At 59.6% G+C, this 23,071-nt stretch overlaps 1 protein-coding gene across 2 annotated transcripts in view; it reads right to left on the bottom strand.

The window, feature by feature from the left end:
- Nucleotides 1–23,071, bottom strand: part of NEK6 (NIMA related kinase 6) — an 81,584-nt gene that overhangs the window by 42,108 nt on the left and 16,405 nt on the right. Inside the window, exon 1 of one of the 2 annotated variants that reach the window (XM_012771857.3) lies at nt 15,411–15,511. The exons of the other annotated variant lie outside the window; for it this stretch is intronic. The gene's annotated coding sequence lies outside the window, so the exon portion shown is untranslated. Of the gene's footprint in view, nt 1–15,410; nt 15,512–23,071 lie in introns of those variants that run through there. 2 annotated transcript variants of the gene reach the window in all.

Genomic DNA, 23,071 nt, shown 5'->3' with positions numbered 1-23,071 from the left:
CCTTGCTTTTCTCATAGCACTTTCCACACAGAGCTGCCTCCTGGGGAGCAGTTCTGTATCCCCATCCCCACATACAGCGAGGTCAGCAGCCTGGGTGGTCAGGAGACAGAGGCCTGGGTCAGACTGTACGCGGCAGCTGCAGGAAGGACCCCACAGCCCGGCCCTGGCTGGGCCCTGGGGCACCGGCACACGGCGCTGGGAGGGCCGGGGCCCGCAGGTCCTGCTCACCGCCCCGCACACACCGAGCAAGGGCAGAGCCCTGTGCACGAAGGAGCAGCCCCCTCGACCTCCCGGGGCTCGGGCTGCCTGGGAGTCAAGGATGTAGGTCACAGGTAGCCATGGTAACTGATCAACGCCCACTACTCTGCGGCTCTGAACCGAAGGCCATCTGAGTATCTCCCTCTTCTACTCCTGGTGCCAGAGGCAGACTGTGGCCTCCCCCATCAGATAAGCAGCGCCTCTGGGGCGGGCTCGGAGGCTCACATGCACAGAGGAAGGTGTGTGGCCCAGGGGGGGCGCCGGCACCCGCCACCGCAATCCCTCGATGAGAGGGAGGGGCCCTCTTCGTTGGCAAAGACCCCAAGCAACCCGTGCACCTTCTGGGGCCAGGGCCAGGCCAGGCCTGGGCTCCCAGGGCGCCATTCAAGCACGTGGCGAGGCCCCCCGCTGCTTCTGCCGGACCCAGGCCAATGTCCCGAGGGCCCCTCCTGCCCGACCACTCCCCAGACAGAACCCCCACGAGCATGACCTGGGCTAGCGGAGCAGCTGCGAGGTACCCCTGGACAGCCACGAGTCCCTGGATGGGAGGCCCCCGGGCGGCCCTTACTCAACATCGGAGGGGGTGAGCAAAGTGCAGGGTCCCCGGCCTCGGGGCAGAACACTCTGAGGTCTGACTCACGCGGGACCCTGGCGTGGTCAGCGGGTTTGGTCTGAGATGGCAGCTTGGCCCGTCTTCCTCCCATTCCCAGTCCCGCCTCCCCACTCCCTTGGAGGGTCCCCCGGGCCACTGCCTTAATCAATCTCTTGCCCCTCGCCCTAGTCTCAGGGTCAGCTTCTGGAGGACCCAACCTAAGATCACCTCTCCCTAGACGGACCAGCCTCTTGCTGTAGTTCACCTGGCCACCTGCGCCCAGGCACCCCACCAGCCAAGTCCCAAACTGAGAGTCTCCCCAGGTCTTCTGGGTCAGCAAGCCCCACTGTGGGCCCCACCTGGGTAGACCCATGCCCCCAGGAACACGGGGGGTCTGGGCAGTGAGAAGGGAATCAACTCCCTGCTCAGTGTGTCCTGGGCTGCAGTCGCCTTCCTTCCTCCCCACCGTGGTCTGTTACAGTGCTGGGCAGCCCGGACCTCCCAGGCTCCGGGGATGTCTATGACACCCTTTGACACGTGCCTTCGGGGGCACCCTGAGCCTCCCAGAACCCGAGTGCTGGCTCCCAGCACCGTTCCTCCTCTGCGTCCTCAGGCAGCCCCAGCTCCCCACACGCCTCTCACGGCTGCTCTGGGCCGAACGTGCTCCTTCAGCGCACAGGGTAGACCGTGGAAAGTGAGGCCACAGGAGAGCAGATGGTGCGGACTGCGGAACGCATCCAACGCAGGGTAGCAGGGGTCCTCAGTGCTGAGAGCTCTGCCAGCCACGGCCCGTGCAGTCTCCTGCCTGCCAAGCTGCTGACACGCAACCAACTTCGGCCCACAGGTATGGCATTTGCTGCGGCGCGTCCCCGTGTGTACAGATGAACAGGCGGACCTCACTCTCCTCTCTCTGTGCACACCCAGCGCTGCCTCGGATCAGCGTCGCCTGGAGGGCATTATGGGGTGTGCCTGCCCCTCTCCCTCCCCACACCCCTGCCCCTGCCTCCTGCAAGCCTCGGCCCCCACCTGCATGGCTGGGCCTCCCAGCACCTGGCGCTCTCCCGCCAAGCCCTGGAATGCAGGTGGGACCGAGGTACCCTCAGCTCTCGCCATCTGGGCTGAGTGACACAGTGGAGGACCTGGGGTGCAGAAAGCCCCAGGATAAACAGATAAACACAAGCACCTTCCGCAGGCATCTCTGTTACTCAGGGGGGAATATGAGAGGGAGCAGAATGTAAAATGCGCATGCATTTGAAGATAAAACCGGAGACTCCTGCAGACTCTGCAGCTGCTTCGGGCTGCACCCCCACACCCCTCAGGGTGACATGCTCACCGGCCTCTGCCCTTAGGGAGACCTCCAGGGAAAGGTTGGAGGAGAACCATCTTCGGCAAGAAGGTACTGTCTTTATCTCAGAATGCAGCAGTCCCCGCCTGCAGGCCACCCCGCCAAGGCCCACACAGGCATGCCTCACCTGCCCACCTGCCTGTTTCCCACGGGTGGGAGACCACGGCAGCGTCCGTCTCTGGTGTCCCTTCCTGTGTCCCGCCTCACCTAGTTCCGGCCTCAGTGTGAATCTTGACCCTGTTACCGGGCAGGAGCCCAGCAGGTATTTGCGAATGTCACTCCAGCCTTCCCCGAGCGGCACCGACAGCACCTTTTAACAGCAGTGGCCAGAGGCAGCAGCCTGCATGTCTCTCAGTAGCTCATCCTGTGGCCTCACACGTGCTCCAGGAGCATGGCAAGGGGGGCCCGGGCCACAGCAGAAACAACGGGAGTGAAACTGACAGTGATAGCTAACAACGGCTGGGGCCTGACGGTGCCGGGCCCTCCCTATACGCTTCACCTCTGAGTCCATCTCTTTTCAACAACCACCCATGAGATAAGGTCTATTATGGTCCCACTTTACAGACGAGAAAACTGAGGAGCAAGGAGGTTAAGAGATTTGCCCAAGTCCCATGGACCACAGGGAGTAAAACCAGGACTCAAACCTATAATGGCATCTTTGTCCAAACCACTGTGCTGTGCCACTCACAGACGCTTACAAGGCAACACGCCACCTTCCTTTCCAGTTGGCTCCATGCAGAACAGCCCTCTCTCGCTCGAGAATCGGGCCTATGCTGAGGTGCAGGGGTGACCCCAGGGACCTCCAGGCAGGAGCCCCTAGGACTTTGGCCTCTGGACCACACCAAGCTGACACAACACCACTGTCTCTACCACCTTCTCTGCCGACCCTGTGGGGCTTTGGTGAATTACTGCTCCTAAGAGCTGTTTTGTCCAGAACCTGATGGAACCTGCTATGCCACGTCCCCCAGAGAGGAGGAGGGGACCTGGTTCCAGGAAAGCAGCAGCCAAAGAGACTCTACAAGTCCCTGCACACCAAGTGCCAGAGAGGGCCACTACAAAGGGGAGGGGGGAGGGAGAGCAGGAGGTAGGGAAGGAGGAAGGAAATGAAGGCTCTCTGAGCACTTTCAGTGGGCCAGGTCTTTCTCTTCATCCTTGGGGCTGTTGGTAGACCCATTTTACAGATGGGGAAACTGAGTCTCAGAGAGGGGAGGCTCAACACCATTCGGCTGACGAGCTGCAGAGTGAGGATTCAACCTTAGACCTGTGACTCAAAAACCCCTCTTCGTTCCAAGGAATCCACTGCCTCCTGGGGCTCTCCAGGGGTATCAGATTTTAAGGAATTTGCATTCTGTTTTGTCTACACCCCCAAAGAAACCCAAGCACCTAACTCTAGAATTTGCTGCCAGAAACTGCTTCTTAGGGGGTTCAGGTGCAGAAAGACCAAGGCAAAGGGGGCATTGGAGGGACGAGGCGTGGGGAGCAAGGAGAAGACCCTCAGCATGTGCACACGGGCACCTTCGGGTAACACAGGGAGCTGCTTGTCCCCAGGATCCTGAGGCTCCCGCCAAGCTGCAGAACAATGAGGCAGTGGCTGCCAAGACCAAGTCAGGGGCCAAAAATCTGTGGAATGCAAGACCCGGAGCCGCAGGCCACACTGAACACCACCTCAAAGAGGGCCTTTCTTGCGCATGGAGCAGGGGCTCTGTGTCCCCAAGGCACCGAGGACGCGCGCTGCGGCTTCCCAGCCTGGGTTCCCAACTCTTGTGTGAACAGCAAGGATAAGCTGCCCCACGCTGTGTGCCCACCAGGCACCTAGGGTGAAGTGAGGCTGGCCAGGGGGCTGGGCCGCCTGGGGCCAGATCCTGGCCCCATCTCATCTGACCACACAGCGTCTCAGTTTCTTCATCTGGAAACGGAGCTATTAGTAAGATCTTCCTCTCAGGGTCAACGAGGGGATGAAATGCGTTAGTAGACGTGAACTCTTAGAACAGAGCGGGCAGGTGGGAAGGGCTGAGGCTTTAGCCGCCATGAGCACGTCTGCGCTAACCCTCACTGTGCCGCGGAGGAGTGACCGTCTCCATGCGACAGACACTGGAACTGAGCTCAGAGGGCCAGGGCCTCGCGCAGGGCCACACAGCTGGCAAGCCACGGAGCTGGGGCTGCCGGCCCCCCGGTCTCTGCTCTGGGGGCCGCACTGCATGGCCTCTTTGGGAACGCTCTGGAGCAAACATCATCGTCTACGTGAACCGTGGCTACCTTTGCAAACCCTCTGACGTGCCCCTCCCCGCCCCGACCCTGGACAGAGGTCTCACTAACGTGGGCGTGACCCTCGGGAGACACGGGCTTGGTCTCATCCAGGCACTCTGTGGAAGGGACTGGATGCTGCCCTGGGCTGGGCTCTGAGGTTCCCAGTGGGCTTCCTGACCAAGACTGTCACCCGGCCACGGCCTCCCAATTTCTAGAAACTTCATCTAGGGGGATGTCCCTCCTTTGCCTCTTGCCACATGCCACACCTTGTGGAGGCTAGTGGCCCACGGTGGGCCTTCCAGTGAACATGAGCCCAGACACCAGGGAGGCTCTGGCCACGGACTCTGACTGGAGCAGATCTGGGGGCCAGGCACGCCAGGGTGTGTGGCGGGTCTCACGGCGGTACATTCGTACGCTGCATTGTACACCACCTTGCTCTGAAACCCCGGGGTGGCGCCTGTGTGTGCACACGCACGCGTGAGGCCAGGGGTCATCTGACGTCCGCAGGCTTTGCGTGCAGGCAGTCTCGTTTCGTCCACTGAGGCAGCAGGCAGTGGTGGCAATGGCCACGTGGCTGCCGGGCTGACAGGCGCTGCCAAGCCCGGGAGAAGCACACAGAGGCCACGGAGGCGGCTCAGCTGGGCGCTGCGCTCCACGCCAGCTCCTCTGGGAAAGGCCCCGCAGGCCCTGCAGCCGAGTGAACGGCCTCGCCGCAGGGCGTCTCTGCGGCAGGCGCCTTCCCCGTGGCTTCACACGCGCGCACACGCGGTCTCCCTTCCTCTCCCTCAGTGAAGGGCCCAACGCGGTGCTGGCACCAGGGGCCATTTCTGCTTGGCCGGCTGGCTCCCGGTGGCAGAGTTCGGGGGGATGCCGCTGCCGGGGGGCCTTCAGCCAGCCTGGAGGGCCCGCCGCCAGCGCTGCCCACACCCCGACAGAGACGGAGATCCGAGGCCCAGCTAGGAGACGTGACAGCTCATGGCACCTGGCTGCCAACAGGGTCAAGACCGGACAGCTTCAGCATCAGCCAATATCCAGTGGTGACGGGGCATCTCCCAAGAACCCTGAGCAGTGCCATCACCCCATTTTACAGATGAGGAAACTGAGGCTCCAACGAGAAACATGACTTGCCGAAGTAAGTCCACATGGTGGAGAGAGCCGCCACTGAAGCTGCTTCTCAGAGAAAGACACTCAGCGGACCGAAGCGTCCCAGCTCAAGGCCAGGGGCAGCAAGGAACGCCGCTCCGAGCAGACTGGTGGGTGGGGAGGATGGCGCTGACAGCCCACCACCAACAGAGCAGGCACCACGTGGGCACCAGGCACGTGCCAAGTGCTGCACATACCTCGTCCGACCCTACAGACAGCCCAGGCGTCGGCTGCTGGAATCCGCATCGCGCAGAGAGGAAACGAGAGTTCAGACAGGTTAAGCGACGGGTCTGAGGTCACACAGCAGGCGGCAGGCAGAACTGACACTTGAAACCAAGTCTGTCTTGGTCCACGCTGCCTCGGAAGGGGGCACAGATGAATGAACAAGCGAACGAAGCAGCCCTGACCCAGAGTGTGGGCTCTGGCTGCTGCGTCCTTTCCCAGCCCTGGCGCCCCCCCCCCCACGCCGCGCTTGGGATAAGCAGATACCAAGTCATCACTGGACAGGAAGCAGCCACATCTCGGGCCAGAGTCAGGACCGCCGGAGGGACAAGCCACAGATGGTGTCTGGTATCCGGACGGGTCCCGTGTCCCTCACACTCCCCTCACCCCGCCCTGCAAAGCCACATGTCCTGCCCGGATTCTGCCACTCCACGGCAGCAGTGGAAGCCAGGCCTCCCTGAGGTGTGGGCACCCGAGCCGCTCTGGGAAGGAGGGTGTAGGCCGTGCGGGGGGGGGGGGGGGGGGAGAGTTCCTAATGGCCCTTCCTCAGGGCAGCAGGGACCCCCAGGGTGGGCCTGTAGGACCTGGGGGTCGCTGGCCCGGGACCATGCAGTGCCCACCCAGCCAATGGCTGCCGGACAGCGGGCCTTTCTTCCCACTCAGGTCACATCCCTGGCACCTGTGCCCCGTCTGTCTCTCCCCACCCACATCTCTCCTCTCTCCGGAGCTCCCCAACCACCTACAGCCCCAGGCACTACAGATTCCCCGAATCGGAGCTTTGGTCTGCCCTTCCCTGGGTCCACAACTTGGTGACAGGGGTGTCCCCTGTCTGCCTCTGACCCAGCAGAAGCCCATGTTCGTCCCCCAAGTGCCTCACCCTCCCCTGCGGCCACACCTGGTCTTCATCCAGTCCTGCTAACTCCTCTTCCAAACAAGTCTTCCCTCACCCAGGGCCCCTGCCCTGTGCTGGCCTCAGCCCTTCCTGGTGGGGTCCCTGCGGTCACCTCCTATCTGCTCCCCCAGCCCCATGCTCCCCTCAGACCCAGCCCCCAGCCCACCGTGGAAAGGGTTTCTTAACAGTCAAGTCTGAACCCGCTGATCCCCACCCAAAGCTCCATCGCAAAGGTCCACACGCCCGAGCAAGGCATGCCCAGCGCTGCCCAGCTGGCGCCAGGCTGCCCCCCTGCGTTTGCCCCCAACCCCTACCCTGCAGCCACGGTAAAAGGCCTCCCTTCCCCAACAGCACAGCACCCTGCTCCTTCCGGGCCTTTCTGCATGCTAGACGCCCCCCCCCCCCAATCATCCATCAGGACTGTGTCTCTGGGCCCTGCTCAGGCTCGGCACCTCTTGTGGGACCCTGGGGAAGTCCTGTCCCCTCCCTGAGGCTGATGTCCTCATCCATAAAGAGAAGGAGCAGCCGACCTCCGGGGGTGGCAGAGGACTCTGCGGGCACGCACTGACCCACCAGGCGGTACTCGGGCCCCTTCCTCCCTCCCCCATCTGGCGGACCGCACGGCGCTGCCCGGAGCTGGCTGTTCAGTGCACAGACCCCTTCCTCTGTCACCACCTCGGCCTCCTCTGCCCGTCCCCCAGGGTGGGGACTGGTCGCAGCATCTTTAAACTCCAGCGCCTCACCCAGGGCCTGGCGCAAAGCGGGCACCCGGTGGGAGGTGGTGAAAGACTCTCGTGAAGGGGGCTCCTCCCACCCCCTGAAACCCCAACACGCCTCTCTGCTAGTGCTCAGAATTCCCGTGGGCAGGACGGGCCACACACTGCAGCAGGGTTTCTCGGGGCCTTTTTAAAAACTGGGGAGGATCCTGATCACCTTTCACTTCCTCCTTTTTGGATAATAAATCCCAGTTCTGTAGGAAAAACACGTAGGAGCTGCAAACTTTTGTCTCCCAGTTAAAGGAGCTGCGAGGCATTTGGTTTCTGTCCCTGGAAGGCCCTTGGCTCCCTGGTCCCAGCCTCCCTGAAGACGAAGCCAAGACCCCCCGAGTGCTCCCCCAGGGTGCCACACAGGGCATCCCAGCACAGCCCTGCCATGATGGCCACGGCCCCCCATTTTACAGATGGGGACACTGAGGCACAGGGAAGCTAAGTGACTTGCCAAGCTCATGCAGCTGGTAAATGGAGAACTGCCTGTGTTTGAACCCAGGTCCAACTCTTTCCAAAGTCTGGGTTTTAGTGTCACTTGACTGGGGCGATCCCCGGAGACCACCACAAAGCCAGGAGCCAGTGGGATCTCACGCTGCGAGGACCTCACTCTGCGAGGAACCTAGGACGCGCTGGCAGACCCACTGTCCCCAGGACCCTGCCTGCCTGGGAAGTGACCTTGCTCTCTCCTCAAGGCCTTAGCAGGCTCCGCTCTCCCTGCCTGCAATGGACTGCCTCTCGGAAAACTTCTCTCCTCCTTCAGTGCCCAACCCAGGCATCCCCTCCAGGCAGCCTTCCTGCCCCCCCCAGTCATTTGCAGCTCCACAGCCTGGTCTCCTGTGCTGTCTCTGCCTGATCACGTGCCTTCCCCTCCCTCAACATGGAGATTTCCTTGCGGGCAGAGACCAAACCACTCACCTCCGTGGCCACGGCAGGCGGTAGAGAAAGGGCTGGGTAAACGGCTGCTGACCCAGTAGAGAAATACTTGGGGCCAGGAGGGAGCCGCCTGGCACCCCTGGTGGTGCTGGGGAGAGCCTGGGAAGCAGGAAGCATTCTGGAGCAGAAATCCCTGTACTGCCACATTCTGTCTCAGACTCTGCTACCACCCCTCTAGCCAAGAGTGGAAGGAGAATGCCAAGAGCAGCAGCCCCCAGGGCCCTGGAGGGCTTCAATGTTTGTAAAAACCTTGCCCTGGGTCCTGGGCGAGCATCCTCAATGCCATCCAGCAGCCGCTATGCAGGACAGGCTGCTGAGCTGCTGGCCTCCCCTGATTTTCTCTCCTTCCTGCAGGAAGGGGCAGCCGAAACCCACCCCAGAGAGGGAACTGCTTTCTCTGCTTCCCTTGCAACTTCGGCGAAGCCCGGGGATTACACAACGTGAAACCTGCTATCGCAGCCGCCCCTGCCCCCGGGTGGCAGCAAAGGTCCTGCCAGGCTGATGGCACTGGCTGCACAGCAGCCCCCATCGCAGGTGGTTGAGTGAGCAGTGATGGCAGAGGGGCAGCCGGGTAGAGTCCCTGTAGCCCAGGCCCCCAAGGCTCTGGGGCCCAGCTCCCTGCCACTTGCTGGGCACACCCCTGAGGGCAGCAGGGCAGGGTGAGCCATTCCCCACAGCAAGAGGCATGGAAAGGCCGGGTACCTTTCGAGCGGCTCCTGGGAAGCTCCAGGGAAGGTCTGCTCAGCTCTGGGTGGAGGGTGGAGGGTGGACTCGAGCTGCCAGGCCTCTGGGGAGCCACGCGGCCTCTCTGTGCCAGGGTGGGTGAAGGAAGAAGGGCCCGTCTCCATATGGGGTTTCCCCTTCAGTCCCCAGACACCAAAAGGAAACTCCCCCACCACACGTTGCTCCAAAAATAGCTCCGGCTGCCACCTCCATGGCAAATGGAACGTGTCACAGCCGCCACGGAGCCCGCTGCTCACCAGGGACCGGAATCCGATGGCAGCGGCACACAACGGTCTTGGAGCCAGCACGGCTTGGAACGTGATCAGAGTCCACTGTGCGATCGGCCAGTGCTGCTCCTCGGTCTTACCCACCAGGAAACTGAGGCAGGAGGGCAAGTGAGAGCCCAGGGCCCTGAACACAGCAGTGGCAGCACAGGCCTCCTCAGCGAAAGGATTCAGCCCTCCACGCCCTGCCAGCCCCCAGCCCTCACCTGCAACCAGGCGCCTGGAGGGCAGACACCAGATTGCAGCCTTCTGGGCTCTGGGAGGCCCGGGCCCTTCCCCTGTGCCTGTGCTCCACCCCACCCATCCCCACTGGGGCCCAGCAAATGCTGGCAAGCACACAAATTGCTGCTGCCCCTTTAGAAGCTTAACCCTTTCTATTCTCTCCTTTGTAAGCTGGGCCAAAAGTGTTGGTTGCCCATGGGAGACGAGTGCCCTGGCAGGCGGCAGTCCTGGGTTCAAGTCCTGACTTTGCCGAGTGCCTGTGTTCTCATGGGTAGAACAGGGACGAAAATAGCATCTATGCCTGACTGCTGGCAGGTTACAAGACACCACGAGTCAAAAGTGCTCAGCACTGGACCTGGCACACAACAGACACCCAATCGATTATTGCCACATCCTCATTCAGGCCTGTGGTCTGTGAAACCCGGGAACGGAGGACTCCAGGTGCTCCTGCCTCCCCTTCCTTCCACAAGTCCCTGCAGCTGCCTTCTCCGCACAGGGCCTGGGCTGACGGCTGGGGACCCCACAGCGACTCAGACAAAGCTCCTGCTCTTATGGGGTCCCCAGGAGAGGGGTCTGGAACCGACATCCACAAGCCAGAAAAGAGCATGACAGTGCCCCAGGCAGTGCCTGATGGCTCCTGCTTCTGGCTAGGCCAGGTCATGGGCAGGTTCTCACAACAGGTGGAGCCTGAGGGGGCAGAAGGACAGAGAGGACGCAGGCAGAGCTGAAGGGAATTCCTGGCAGAGGACGCAGTGGGATCGTGGGCTCGGCAGACCTTCTGCCTGTGGGAGGAAGTCTGGGTGCCACGGGCCAGCCCTACCCCCAGTCCTTAAGGAGAGCTCTCCGCGGCCAGCACCTGCCCCCTCCTTCAGAAGGAGAGCCCCTCGACCCTGGGCAAAGCACCCCCATGACCCATCTGCAGCCCCACCGCCACTGGGACTGATGGCGGCATATGGCAACTGAGGCCTCGAAGGACGCGCCGAGTGAGATCCTGGCACTGGGCTCGGCCACCTGCCACACACCTTCCCGCTGGCCTGGCTGGGCCGACTGCGGGCATATGCCAGGTGCCAGCCCCCTCTGCTGGGCCCAGGCCAGCCGTTCCCAGGCCCTGGTGCGTGCAGCACCCGCCGAGGCGGCGGCCACAGACCTGTGTCCTCCACGGCCCCGCTAGGGGGTGACGGGCCAGACTGGGGCCTCCCGAGCGTCATCACCACAAGCCCCAGCACAATCTCCAAGTGGCAGAGCGGGGTTTGGTGCACCCGGGCGACAGCGTCGTCTTCATCCAGTCCCGCCTCCAACACGGTGTCCTGGGGCCACACCAGGCGCCCCCCGCCCCTTCCCGTGTGGCTCTCCCCAGGATCCTGCTGAAGCCCAGAGGCGGGTCTGGGAAGAACGTGGCTGCCTTTAACTGCCCGTGAGTGACGGCTCCGAGTCGTGGTGTGTGTGGTGCTGTGGCCCAGAACTCACCTGGCCTGGACTCTCACAGGGCAGCACGGTGGGGAAACTGAGGCCTGTTTCTGGGCTTCAGCTTCCCCACCTACTATATGGGTGGGTCGGACTCCACAGAGGACCCTTCTTATGCCGGTATTTTTTTATAAAGCTGACGGGAGATTTGTGACTCACTGGGGTGCTCCGAACCTCAGCTTGAGGATCACGTGTCTATCCATGTGCCCATTCCTGGGCACGAGAAAACGGGATCTCCTGGGTCTGGGATTGCTGATTGGGCCCGTGGCCTTGGAACACTTCTTGAGCTTTCTATCCCCTGAACACTGTGCACAGCGAGCCACAGCCACACAGAGGCACAGAGCAGACACCTCCTGGGCTCCCAGACACAAGCCATGGAGGTGGTGCGCATTTAGGGGTGTTGCATACAGAGCACCCCCCAAGTGCCAGGTGCAAGGCCGCATCCCTCAGGGCGATCAGCAGCTTGTGTGCTCACAAAGCAACCACAGGCAGACGGTGTGCCATCTGACAGAGGAGGACACTGAGGTTCAGAGAGGTCATGTGACCCGCGGGAGGCGTCCCGGCTGGAGGGAGGCAGAGCGTGGGGGAAAAGCAGGCCCGAGTCCTCGCCTGGACCCCTCTGCGGTGCGTACAGAGGCTCCTGCCCTCCGAGAAGGAGCAAATGGGGTGGGGTGGGCCGGAGCAAAGTGCTCAGCTGTGTGGCAGAATCACAGAAGGGGCCACTGATTCCAACTTGGGGCGCTCCAGGGGCCTCAGGGAGGCCGTACATCTGACGGGGACCGGCAGGGCAGGCAGCGAGGCGGTGGGGGGGGGCTGCCTCCGTGGTCACCTCTTTGCAGCTCCCTCCTTTGTAAACCGGAGGCCGTGGCTTGCGGGGCTGTTGTGAGGCTCAAGTGAGATATTTTACATGCAGATGCAACACCAGCCCAGGACTAGCAGGGCCCAGGGAGACACAAGAGCGTAATCAATGGGGCCCCTAGTATCATTATGATCACTGTCATCATAAACCACCAGTACTCACTCAGCAGCAACGCCTCTGCACCAAGTATCCCTGGCAACCCACTTTCTAGGGGCCCCCAGTCTCGTGGACAACCAGGCCCTTGGGCCTGTGGATGTGGCAGGAGGCGTCCAGGGCCCCTGGGGGGACCCCTGTGTCAGGAGGAGAGAGGCCACACCAGCTCCTGCTTCAGCCTCCCAACACTGGGAAGTGATGGCAAAGCATTTCACAAAGTCACCGGGGCAATGAACCTGAGCGGTCCCCTCCCCCCGCTGTCTCAATAAAATAAATCTCGGCCTGCCGCTGGCGAGATACCCTATATATTTACATGACGCTCCTGCCTCATGATCACAGGGCACGTGGTTCCGGCAGGCGGCATGTGGCAGGGATGACAGTGGTCCTAGGAGAGTCACTATTTTCTGGCGACTTTTATTGTCCATTATATCCTGGTGTTTACAGGGCTCTGCTCCGGGCTGGCAGGAATATCACACACGGTGGGGCTGGGAGGCCTTAATATTCCAGTCGCAGTGTTGCAGATCCATCCTCGGGTCTCATCGTCTGACCAAGTCTTTGTGTGACACTGAGACCCCAGGAGCCCCAGGGGCCTCTGGCGGGGAGGGCTCGGGGCTGGGAGGCGCAGGCATTCCCACCCAAGCCACCGGCAGATCCAGTCTGCCGTTTCAGCCTGCGGCACTCTCCCATCACTGTGGCCGTCCCTGGGCACACGAGGGGCTGTGCAGAGGGGCTGGGCTGGGGACAGAGGTGCGCTAAGCTGGAAAATACTGGCTCAGGGGAGCTGCTTGTTAAATTTTCAGGGATTTTGTGAGACAGCTGATATCACACTGGTTGCTTGAAATCAGCCACAGTAGGAATATTTACATCATGGAAACTGGCAAATACTACAAGTCAGGGGTTTATACAAATCTCCCTCGCCCTGAAGCTGTTTGTTAAACACTCACCAGCGTACCCCAGTGAGTGGTGTCCCAGGGGCTATCTGGAAGGACACAGGGACTGAAGAATCAAAGCTGTGGGTCCTGACTTCCTCAACCACTTGCTGTGTGCCCTGAGGTTAGTCATTTCGCTTTCTGAGTCTCAGCTTCCCTATCTGTAAAATGGGCCCCCCTTAACTCCTGGGGTTATTTTGAGGACTACAGCACCTTATGGAAATTTCCCTGGGTGATGTCTGGGATGTAGCTACTAGGTAGCTACCATTAATATTGTTATCGTTAATATCAGTATTAATACCAATAGTTGATCAATAATAACTATTATTCATTTATTCATCACTCACTGACCACATACTCTGTACCTGTCACAGGTGACATGACAAGTTCTTCTGGGCAATTCTTGATGGTCTGTGGAGGGATTTTGCCCACACCATCTCAGGAAGCCTCATGACAACCTTGAAAGGTGGGCAGAGCAGGCACGATGCCCATTGTTGGGGTGAGGGAATGGGGGCTCAGGGGTGGGTGTGACTTGCCCAAGGCCTGTGGCAGGGGACAGTGAGGCGGGGCTTAGCCCAGGGTCTGCCGCTCTTGCTGCCGGCCCACCATGGCGCCCACCTCTGATTTCCCAGGCCCAACCAGGCTGGCCCTTGATGGTGCCTGGACCACCCGAAAGTGAGCCCAAAGAGGACAGGAGGACCCGGCAGCTGGGGGAACTCCAGGTCTAGGATCCTGGGTTCCAGTCTTGGCTGTGTGACCTTCCTGCTTCAGGCCTGTCCCCTCTGTGCCCTGAAATCCCCAACAAAAGCCCGAAAGGGCTGCACTCCAGATGCTCTGGACCCTGATGTCCAAGAGCTTCCTGGCCTGGCCAAGTGTCCCTCTGTCCCCTATGGCCAGGGAGAACTCAGGTGTATCGACATCTGCTCTGCCCCAGCTGCAGCCCAGGTGAGCCAGAGCCTCTCGGGCAGGAAGGAAGAGGGGACTGAGGCAGGGCTAGTGCACCTATTTCACAGATGAGAAAACTGAAGCTCAGAAAGGGGAAGTCCCTCCTCAAATGTTAACAGACTGGATTTGCACCCTGAGCTGGCAGCTTCCAGCGCTTGCAGCTGGGGTGCCCAGCAGAAGTCAGGAAGCGACCTAGCCCCTCAGGTCTGACACCTTGGGGCCCACAGATGGGACACTTCTGGCAATCAGGCCAGCACCACTGGCTGAGGAACATTTCCATGAAACAGCAGAGCGAGAAAAGTGCAGGCAGCTCTGATGACTCAAACCACCTTTGACACGAGGAGGTGGGCGGAAGCAGGCAGCATTTCTGGTGGGTTTCACTTCACTCCTTGGAAGAATGCGTCACTAGATTTTGTTTAATCAGCACTCAGCCCGACCATCAACGGGACCTGTGTTCCCCGTGGCACCTCTCGGCATCCCCGCAGTAATCACAGACTGGCAGTGGGACCACCTCCCTGTCAATAGGGGACACCTCCTCATTTCATGGACAGGGAGACGAAGGTTGGCAGGGGGCTTACTTCAGGGACAAAGCAGGGACGTAAGTCCTCAAACTCCTTTGTCAAGAGGTTAATATTTCTATTTGTGTGGACGAGAAAATGGAGACCCCACAGAGCTTTAAAAGAAAGCCGGGGGAAGAACTCGCAGCTGAATAGCACTGCGGCGAGGCCCCCGGCCAGCCCGGAGAGGTTTCAGACATTCTGTGCAGTCTGAATTCTTGTGGGCTGCAGGGTCACGCGATTTCCTTTGCAAGAGGCAGGGTTGAAAAAGTCTGACTGAGGGGGAAGAAGGGGAGGAGGGAACTGTCCACGAGACTAGGAATCATGAGTTTCAGCCCTGGCCGCCCCAGTGACTTGCTGCCGAGTCCCTTGCCCTCTCTGGGCCTCAGTTTACCCTTGTATTTACTACGTACCAAGAATTGTTCTGTGTGCTTAAATGTTGTTAACATACTTAACCCTCAAAACAGCCCTGTGAGACAGGTCCATTGTTATCTCCATTTTGCAGAAGGGGAAAACTGAGGCATAAGGTGTGCATCCCAGTTCAGGTGGAGGAATTGGGATTTGAACCCAGGTCACGTGACTCCAGAATCCACTCTGCTGACCACTGCGTGGCACGGCCCTCCGGGACGCAGCAGGCACTGGCTGCTGTCTAGCGCCCTTCCTGTTCTAACGGCGTCACATCTGTGGCCCGGACGCCACAGAGCCAGCAGGCCTATGTTTGGAGACACTGAACCACCCTCCTCAGCCTCGGCTGCCGCTCCCATCTGCTGCTTTTCCGTGAACTCTGATTTCTCCAGTTCACTCAGCAGCATTTGCAAACCAGAGCCCGGGAGACCCTCGGGAGGCTCCCCGGGTCACAGCGGCCATCGACCCACCTCTTTGAGCCTCGCTGAGAGCCTTGAGTCCGAGCAGGAACGGACGACCCCACTCTGATGTCCGTTTTGGAGTTTCACGCTCGGGTCAGCCTCCGGGACCGCAGGAGGGAGACTGCCATTCAGGCAACCAGGAAAGAGAGAAAAAAAGGTCTATTCATAGCCAGACACAGCCCTCTGCGGAAACGGTGCTACCGGCGCGACAAGCACCCCAGCTGTGCGCCGGGTTCCCGAGAAGCTCGACCTCGGAGCGTCCACGTGGAAGGCTGAAAGGCTTGGGTGGTCACTAAGCTTTTAACATACGCCTGGACGCTCAGCCGTGCAATTCCCACGGGGCTATGGTTCTGACCCAAAACCTGGGCTTGTCTTCCAAAACAAAATTCTGCAGACAACAGACATCTTTTGGCTTAAACTGCCTGCCGGTCTCCGTTCCGCTCTCCTCTCTAGAGTAAGGAATACTCGTGCTAACGACAGCCACGAAATCCCGCACTCCCGCTGCATGCCACACAGACTACGCCACGCACCTGGGCCCACGGGCTCACCCCAAGAGGCGGGCATTTACCGCCTTCATCTTGCCGATGAGGAAACTGAGGCTAAAAGAGGTGCAAATTCACATAGCTGGGAGACAGCAGAGGTGGGGTTGAAATCTGGTGCCAGCCTGTGTCATGCAAAGCTGGGCATGAATCCCAGCAGAACCCGCTGTCTGTCTCATTACGGGGCACTCTCACCAGACATGGAAGTGCAGAGAAAGTTCTACGGGGCAACGTAGTTAGGATAACCACAGTGGCTGCCTCAGCCCTGCCTTTTCAGACAGGAATCCGGTAACTGGGAGTTTTGTGTTGAACACCCACAACATCCCGAGCTTCATTCACACTGTTGTGTCAGCATCGAACAATCCCTAAACATGCACACCATCACTGCCACCACCCTGCTACTCTGGGAGCAGTGAAGACCCCAAGTCCACTCAGCTGAGGTCTCGTGTCTCACCAGACGCCTCACAAAGACCCTTGAGAATACACCAGGCCAACACCCTATATTTCAAAGATGAGGAAGCCTTTGGCACAGAGCAGAGAAATGATTCAATTATTTGGTCGCTCAATCAACAAACGCCCTCAGGGCACAGCACCTATCTTGTGCCAGGCAAGGGGGACCCATCTCCATCCTCAGTGGGGCTGTTTAGAGACTGGAGCCTCATAAACCAAGAACTGTAACCCGCCATGACTGCCGCGCTGCACACCGGGGTGTGGATACAGGCACGAGTAATCTCCCTGGGGGCGTGGGGGTGCTTCCTCAGGACAGGAAAGAGCTCTGGGCAGAGGAACGTGGACAGGACACTCCGGGCAGAGGGCACAACCTGTGCAAAGGCCTGGCGGCCAGGCAAGTGCAGCACTCAGCTATGCGCTAGAGGCCAGAATGGCAGTGGTGGCACCAGGTCTGCGGAGGGGAGGGGACTCCAGAAGTAGGATCCACAGGGCAGGCACCTCGACTACCTGCTCATGGCTGGCACAGAGCCAGGGCCCCATCCAGAGACGTCCTGCATGCCGCCCTGCTCCCACGGTACCAGGCCTGGGGGGAATCTTACTAATGGGCCATGTGGGGCATCAAAGCCGGAGGTACAGCTCGGCCACACGTGTGCTCCACCCAGCACTACACACACGCGCTTGGCCTCCCCACCTCTGCCCCGGTCGTCTCAGCTGCGTCCACAGGACAGGGGAAGGGAATGCCTACAGAACCTCCTTCTGCCAAAGGCCATGCTGAGGCCTGATCTCAGGTTCCAAGCTCCAAGATACTCACTTATTCAGTGAGTATTTACCAAGCACCTACAGTGTGCCAGGCCCCGTGCCAGGCACAGGAAGGGCTCACAAAAGGATGTCAAAACCTCAAACTCGGCCAGGCACGGTGGCTCACGCCTGTAATCCTAGCACTCTGGGAGGCCGAGGCGGGCGGATTGCTCGAGGTCAGGAGTTCGAAACCAGCCTGAGCAAGAGCGAGACCCCGTCTCTACTATAAACAGAAAGAAATTAATTGGCCAACTAATATATATATAGAAAAAATTAGCCGGGCATGGTGGCGCATGCCTGTAGTCCCAGCCACACGGGAGGCTGAGGCAGGAGGATCGCTTGAGCCCAGGAGTTTGAGGTTGCTGTGAGCTAGGCTGATGCCATGGCACTCACTCTAGCCTGGGCAACAAAGTGAGACTCTGTCTCAAACAAAACAAAACAAAAACCTCAAACTCACCTCCTTGTCCTTAGTCCTCCCGAGACAGGCAGGGCTGGAACTGCTGCTCCCACTTCACAGGGGCGGAGAAGTGAGGCTCAGAGAGGCTCTGGGACTCCTCACTCAAGATCACTCAGCTAGGAGGTATCGGGTGGAAATGCCTGACCACAGAGCCTTTGCCAAATAGATAAGGGCCCCTGGGGAACGGAGGTGGCTGGATTCCCTCCTTCCCACCCTACGGGCTGTCCTTTACCCACAAAGCAGGGGAGGCCACTGGTGGGCCCTGCCAGGAATGAGGGAGCCCTGTCATGACCGGGAGGGGCCACTCCAGGCCAAAGGAACAAGGCCAGGGCTGGCAGCTTGTGCCAAGCGCTCAGAGGCTCTCAGCCCTCAGTTGTCCTGGCTGAGGCTGCCAAAGGACTCTATGCTGATGGTCTGTGCCAAAAAAAAAAACCCATCGTGCTGAAGACTAATCTACTCATCCACTTGTCTTGGGGGCCTGTATTAAAGCATATCGACAAGTCTAGGACGCAGGGAGTCAGGGGACCCCAGCTCTTCCCTGAGTCGATTCACATGGGGTGATACAACCTGCCCCAGCAGCCCCAGCCTGGACTTGGCTCCTGTGTGTATCTGCTTCCTCCCTGGGAATGTCACCAGGCTTCCTGGATCTGCTGGCCTGTCCTCATCTTTTGTGCCCCCTGTACCTGGCTGAATAGTGTCCTCATAAAACTCATGTCTACCTGGAAACTGGGGATGTGAGTGACCTTTGGAAGTAGTGAGGTCACATGGGATTGGGGTGGGCCCTAACTCAATGACTCGTGTCTTTATAGAAGAGGGAAACTGGACACAGACACACACAAGGAAGAACACCAAGTGACAACAGAGGCAGAGACTGGAGTGAGGTGTCTACAAGCCAAGGAACTCCAAGGACTGCTGGCTTCCGGCAAAGCCAAGAAGAAGCACGAAACAAATTCTCCCTCAGGGCTTCCAGCAGCAACCGAGGCTGCGACAACTTGATTTCAGGCATCTGGCCTTCAGAACGGGGAGAGAACAAATCTGTTGTTTTAAGCCACCCAGTTTGTGATCATTTGTATTAACAGCCCTAGCAAGCTAATACACCCCACCCCATACCAGGGCGAGCCGGGGGTCACAGGTGGCCATGGCCTGACAGTCCTCAAGGCACTGAGTCTCCCTTGGGCTCCACTCCCGCCTCTGGTGTGCAGAGGAAGCGCATCAGTGGCTCCCGGGCCTGGGAATCTCACAGGCTTGAAAAGCTTCCCCCACATTTCAAAGACAGTCTTAAGGTTGCCAACTTTTTCTGGCATGTAAAATAAAGTTTCCATCGATTATCACCACCCTTCATAAAAGAAAAGACACCTGACACAGAAGTAGCTAATGCCAGGCCAGTCCTTTCCTGTCCTTACTTCACCAGGGACTGGTGGGGACTTCAGACAGCCCCGGGCCTGGCCTGGGTCTGGGATTTGGGAATCAGTGAATTGCAGCCACCGTGCTTGGTGACTTTTCTCAATCCTGGCTGAGAAGTGCGGCTGGCCTCCCCCACTCTCCTGTACATACAGAAAAGGGGCTTTTCTCCCTCTCAGAAACGTGACCGGTGAACCCGAGGGTCATTCCCGTTAACCCCTCTGGGGACGGGGCCATCTCCCAGCCCGAGGGAGGGGTCCCCAGGCCGGTCGATGAGGCAGCCCCCTGGTGAAGGGGAAAAGAGAATAAAAACGAAGAGGAGGGGAGGGAGTGAGACGCACTGACCCCTCTCATGGAAAAAGCAAACTGTGAAACTAGCACGGTGTGCAGACTCCACAGGCCGACGACGCCAGCTCTCTCCAGGGTCCCCTCATAAGCCTGAGCCCAGCCAGATGACCCGGTGGACGCCGGTCGCCGTGCCTGGGGAACGGCGTGCCCACGTGTGCCCCGTGATACCCAGTGCCAGGAGAGCAGCCCAGGACCAACTGTCGTGTGAGCGTGAGGAACGTCTCTTCCAGCAACTCGATGTGGCCGAGGACGCTCTGGACCCTGGGAACGTGCTCTCCCGCAGTTCTCAGCCGGGGCCGTCGTGGCGTGGGCCGCAAGCCTCACTCCGATGATAAGACCCGACACTGCTGCCTTCCAGGGCTGGACTCCCTCTCCCCCCCTCCCATTCTGCACGCCCAGGCTGGGGGCAGGGTGGGCCCCAGTCCTCAGGAAGCCAGGAAACACACTCTTTTCTGGGCTAAATGCCCAGATTCCTTGAGCAGTCACAGGACACACTTTTTCTGAGCCGATCCAAAGCCACAAGTTGGACTGGAAGTTTCTCTAGGCGGTGTGAACCTGCAGGGACGCGGACAGGCCCATCTGGACTTCCAGGCTCAAAGCCGGTCAGTGAGACAGGCCCCGCTGACCCTGGACAGGCAGGGGCTCCAATCCTGCTCTGGCGGTACAACCAAGGGACAGACCTGTCCTCTGTGGGCCTCAGTTTCCTTTTTGAGAAAACGAAGGTTAATTCATTCCACCATCATTTGTTAAGCATTTCTTGAGAGGCTCATGGAGCCAGGCACAATCCAAGGATCTGGAGACACAGTAGTGGGCAAGACAGAGAAGGCTCTGACCTCCCAGAGGTTTTGGACAGTCGGGGGCTAGACACGGACATGAAAGCAAACAGACACGGTTATTTCGGAGAGCAGTAAGTACTGTGAGGGAAATGCAGCACTGAGGCATGGGTCAGGTGGTGCAAATAAAGGGACCTGACTTCACAGAGTCGGACAATTAGATGGGATCATGCAGCAAATTGCTCAGCACGGAACCAGCACTCAGCAGCTTAAGCGGTTCTGTCATTCTCACGTAGCACAGGTGGGCACCAAAGTCAGAAACAAAAAGGCTCCTGGTCCACAGGTTACACCTGACAGAGCGTAGGGTAAGAATACGGAGCTATGGGGACCAAGGTGGCTTAGGGCCTGATCTAGCCCTGTGTTCCAGGTGGAGCCCCCTGCCCTACCTTACCCCAGAGACTCTCTGCTCTTCCTTGGCAGGAAAGCGATGCCCGTGACAACACACCCTGGGCTAGCCCACCAAAAGGGGTCAAAGCCACCATTCTCCCACCAATGGGGCTGTTCCAGCACACAAGTGTCCTCCACTTTTGTAATCCAAAAAGCAGGAAGACGACCTTCCTAAAATGAGATTGTGCAGGCAAAGCTCCCAGGCTGTGCCCGGCTAGTGCTGGGCCCCTCCCCAGCACTGAGGGGAGGGGTGCTCTACAGGAAGGGGACTCTGGGGGAGTCAGACGCAGTGTGAAGACCAGCCATGTGAAGACCAGGCTCCTTTGCCGGGTGTGTTAGCCAAGACCCTCAGCCTCTCTGAACCTCAGTCTCCCAGCTGTAAAATGGGTCTGGTGATGAGACCCCCAGCTATATGAAATCATCCAGCCAGTATCTGACACCAGTCTCTTCACCTTCACTCACGCATTCAACCTAAAAATATTCTGACTGCATCCCAAGTGGGCTCTAGGCCCGGTGCTGGACAGGGGTGAAGGGGCAGGACCCAGCGTCCTCCAGAATCGTCCTGGTGCTGCCCGGCCCCGTGAGGGTGGCGGGGGCTTGCGGGCTAGCCTGGGCCCACCTTCCTGAGCAACCTCGCCTCTGTGGAAAACGACGCCCAGACAGAACCTGGGAACAGCCACTGCCCACCCCACCAGCCTGCCCCACACCGAGCATGACCCTGTCAGCCCGCGTCACTGCAGGGGACATTCCCAGTCACCTGGGGCAACCTGTGACCTCAGCACACCCCCAACACACATAACATGCCACAGACATATCCCATTACACGTCACTTGACAGCCTGATACACACCGAGAACCGCGTCCTTAGGCGACTTTGTCGTCATGCAAGCATCACAGAGCCACGTGCACACACCGAGATGGAGCCACCTCCCATGCACCCAGGCTACAAACCTGTCCTGCCGTCACTGTCCTCAACACCGCAGGCAGCTGTAACGCAGTGGTAAGTATCTGTGTTTCTAACCCCTCTAAACACAGAAAGGGAACAGCGAAAATGCAGGACCACAATCTTACGGGACCCACGTCACCCGGGCGGTCTATCGCTGGCCGAAAGGTCCTCGTTACGGGGCGCGTGATTGTGTTAAAACTCGAAGCCGCTCGTTCTCACAGCTTCACCTCTGACTTCTCCGGACCAAAATACATACATCAATAAAGGGAGAACTGGAACTCAATCGCGGTGACAACACAGTCACTCCCCGGGAGGCACACGAGAACGGGCTCTCGCAGATTAATGCGGCAGCCTGGAAATCTGGGGAGCAAACGTATCCCGCGGCAGACGGCGAGAACGCCCGCCCCGGCGCATGCACTCCCGTGAACCCCAGCTTTTCTCTCCCCCGGAATCAAAACAGCGTCTCCGACGGGGAAGAAAAAAAAGACACGCAGAAACCCAGATTTAGGGAAAGTAACACGTCCATGGCACTTTCCCCCTTTCCCAAAGCAGCGCTGCGAGCTGCACGTTTCATCGTTCATCCTCACATCGCCCCCAGCACGTCGCAGGCGTCCGCCTGGTTTCCCACGAGAAAGCTGTCGGAGAGGCTGGGGTGCCCAGGTGAGGGGCCTCCGGCCTCAACACCCAGCTGGGAAGGGTGGGGGTCGGGAGGAGAGGGAAGGGGTTTTGGGGGTAGAACTGTGGCCTCAGAAAGCTGAGCGGCTCTGGGAGTGTCCTCAGCAGTCCCAACGCCAGGGCCTCCCCGCCAGCCTCCCCGTCTCCCCCGACCTTAACGCCACCGTTTTCCACCCGTGCCACCAGAAACACATTCCTAAAACCCCTGTCTGAGCACCTCTCCCCTCCCTGACCAACCTTCAGGGCTTCCAGATACGGCCTCCTTAGCTTAGCACCTAAGACCTCCTTACCTGTCTGACCCCAACTCCAGGTGCCACCTGTCCTCCGCCACGTCGGCCCCACAGAGCCCCTTGTGCTTTCCTGCCGTTTCCCACCTCCAGGCCTCGGCTCACAGGTGTCAGGTGGCGCCCTCTCCACCCCGCTAACTGCTACTTATCCGTGACCGTATCGGCTCAGGTGTTTCCAGGAAAGGCAGATCTGGGTTCAAATCCCTGCTGCGTGACTTGGGTAAGAAGCTTTACCTCTCTTGAGCCACCCCCTCATTCCTGCCACCGGGGCCTTTGCCGGGCGGAGCCCTGGGCTGGGCATTGGGACCACAGAGGAAAGTGGGCCTGTCCCAGCCCCGGAGGGGCTCCCGGTCCAGGGCCCTGGCCTGTCAGCAGGCCTCGCGGGGTGGGGGCCATGCTGGGGAGAGAGGAGAGGGGATTCTTATACAGCGAACAGTCTTGCTTCAGGGCCCTGCTCACAGGGGACTCCAAGCAGGGGTCCCTAAGCAATGTCCTGAGGTCAGAAGAGACTCCCCAGAGGCAGTGACGTTTGAGCAGGAGAAGAAAAGCA

This window comes from Microcebus murinus, chromosome 12 (genome assembly GCF_040939455.1).
Source record: "Microcebus murinus isolate Inina chromosome 12, M.murinus_Inina_mat1.0, whole genome shotgun sequence".
Taxonomy (NCBI): domain Eukaryota; kingdom Metazoa; phylum Chordata; class Mammalia; order Primates; family Cheirogaleidae; genus Microcebus; species Microcebus murinus.
This window is presented reverse-complemented; position numbering and strand designations above follow the sequence as displayed.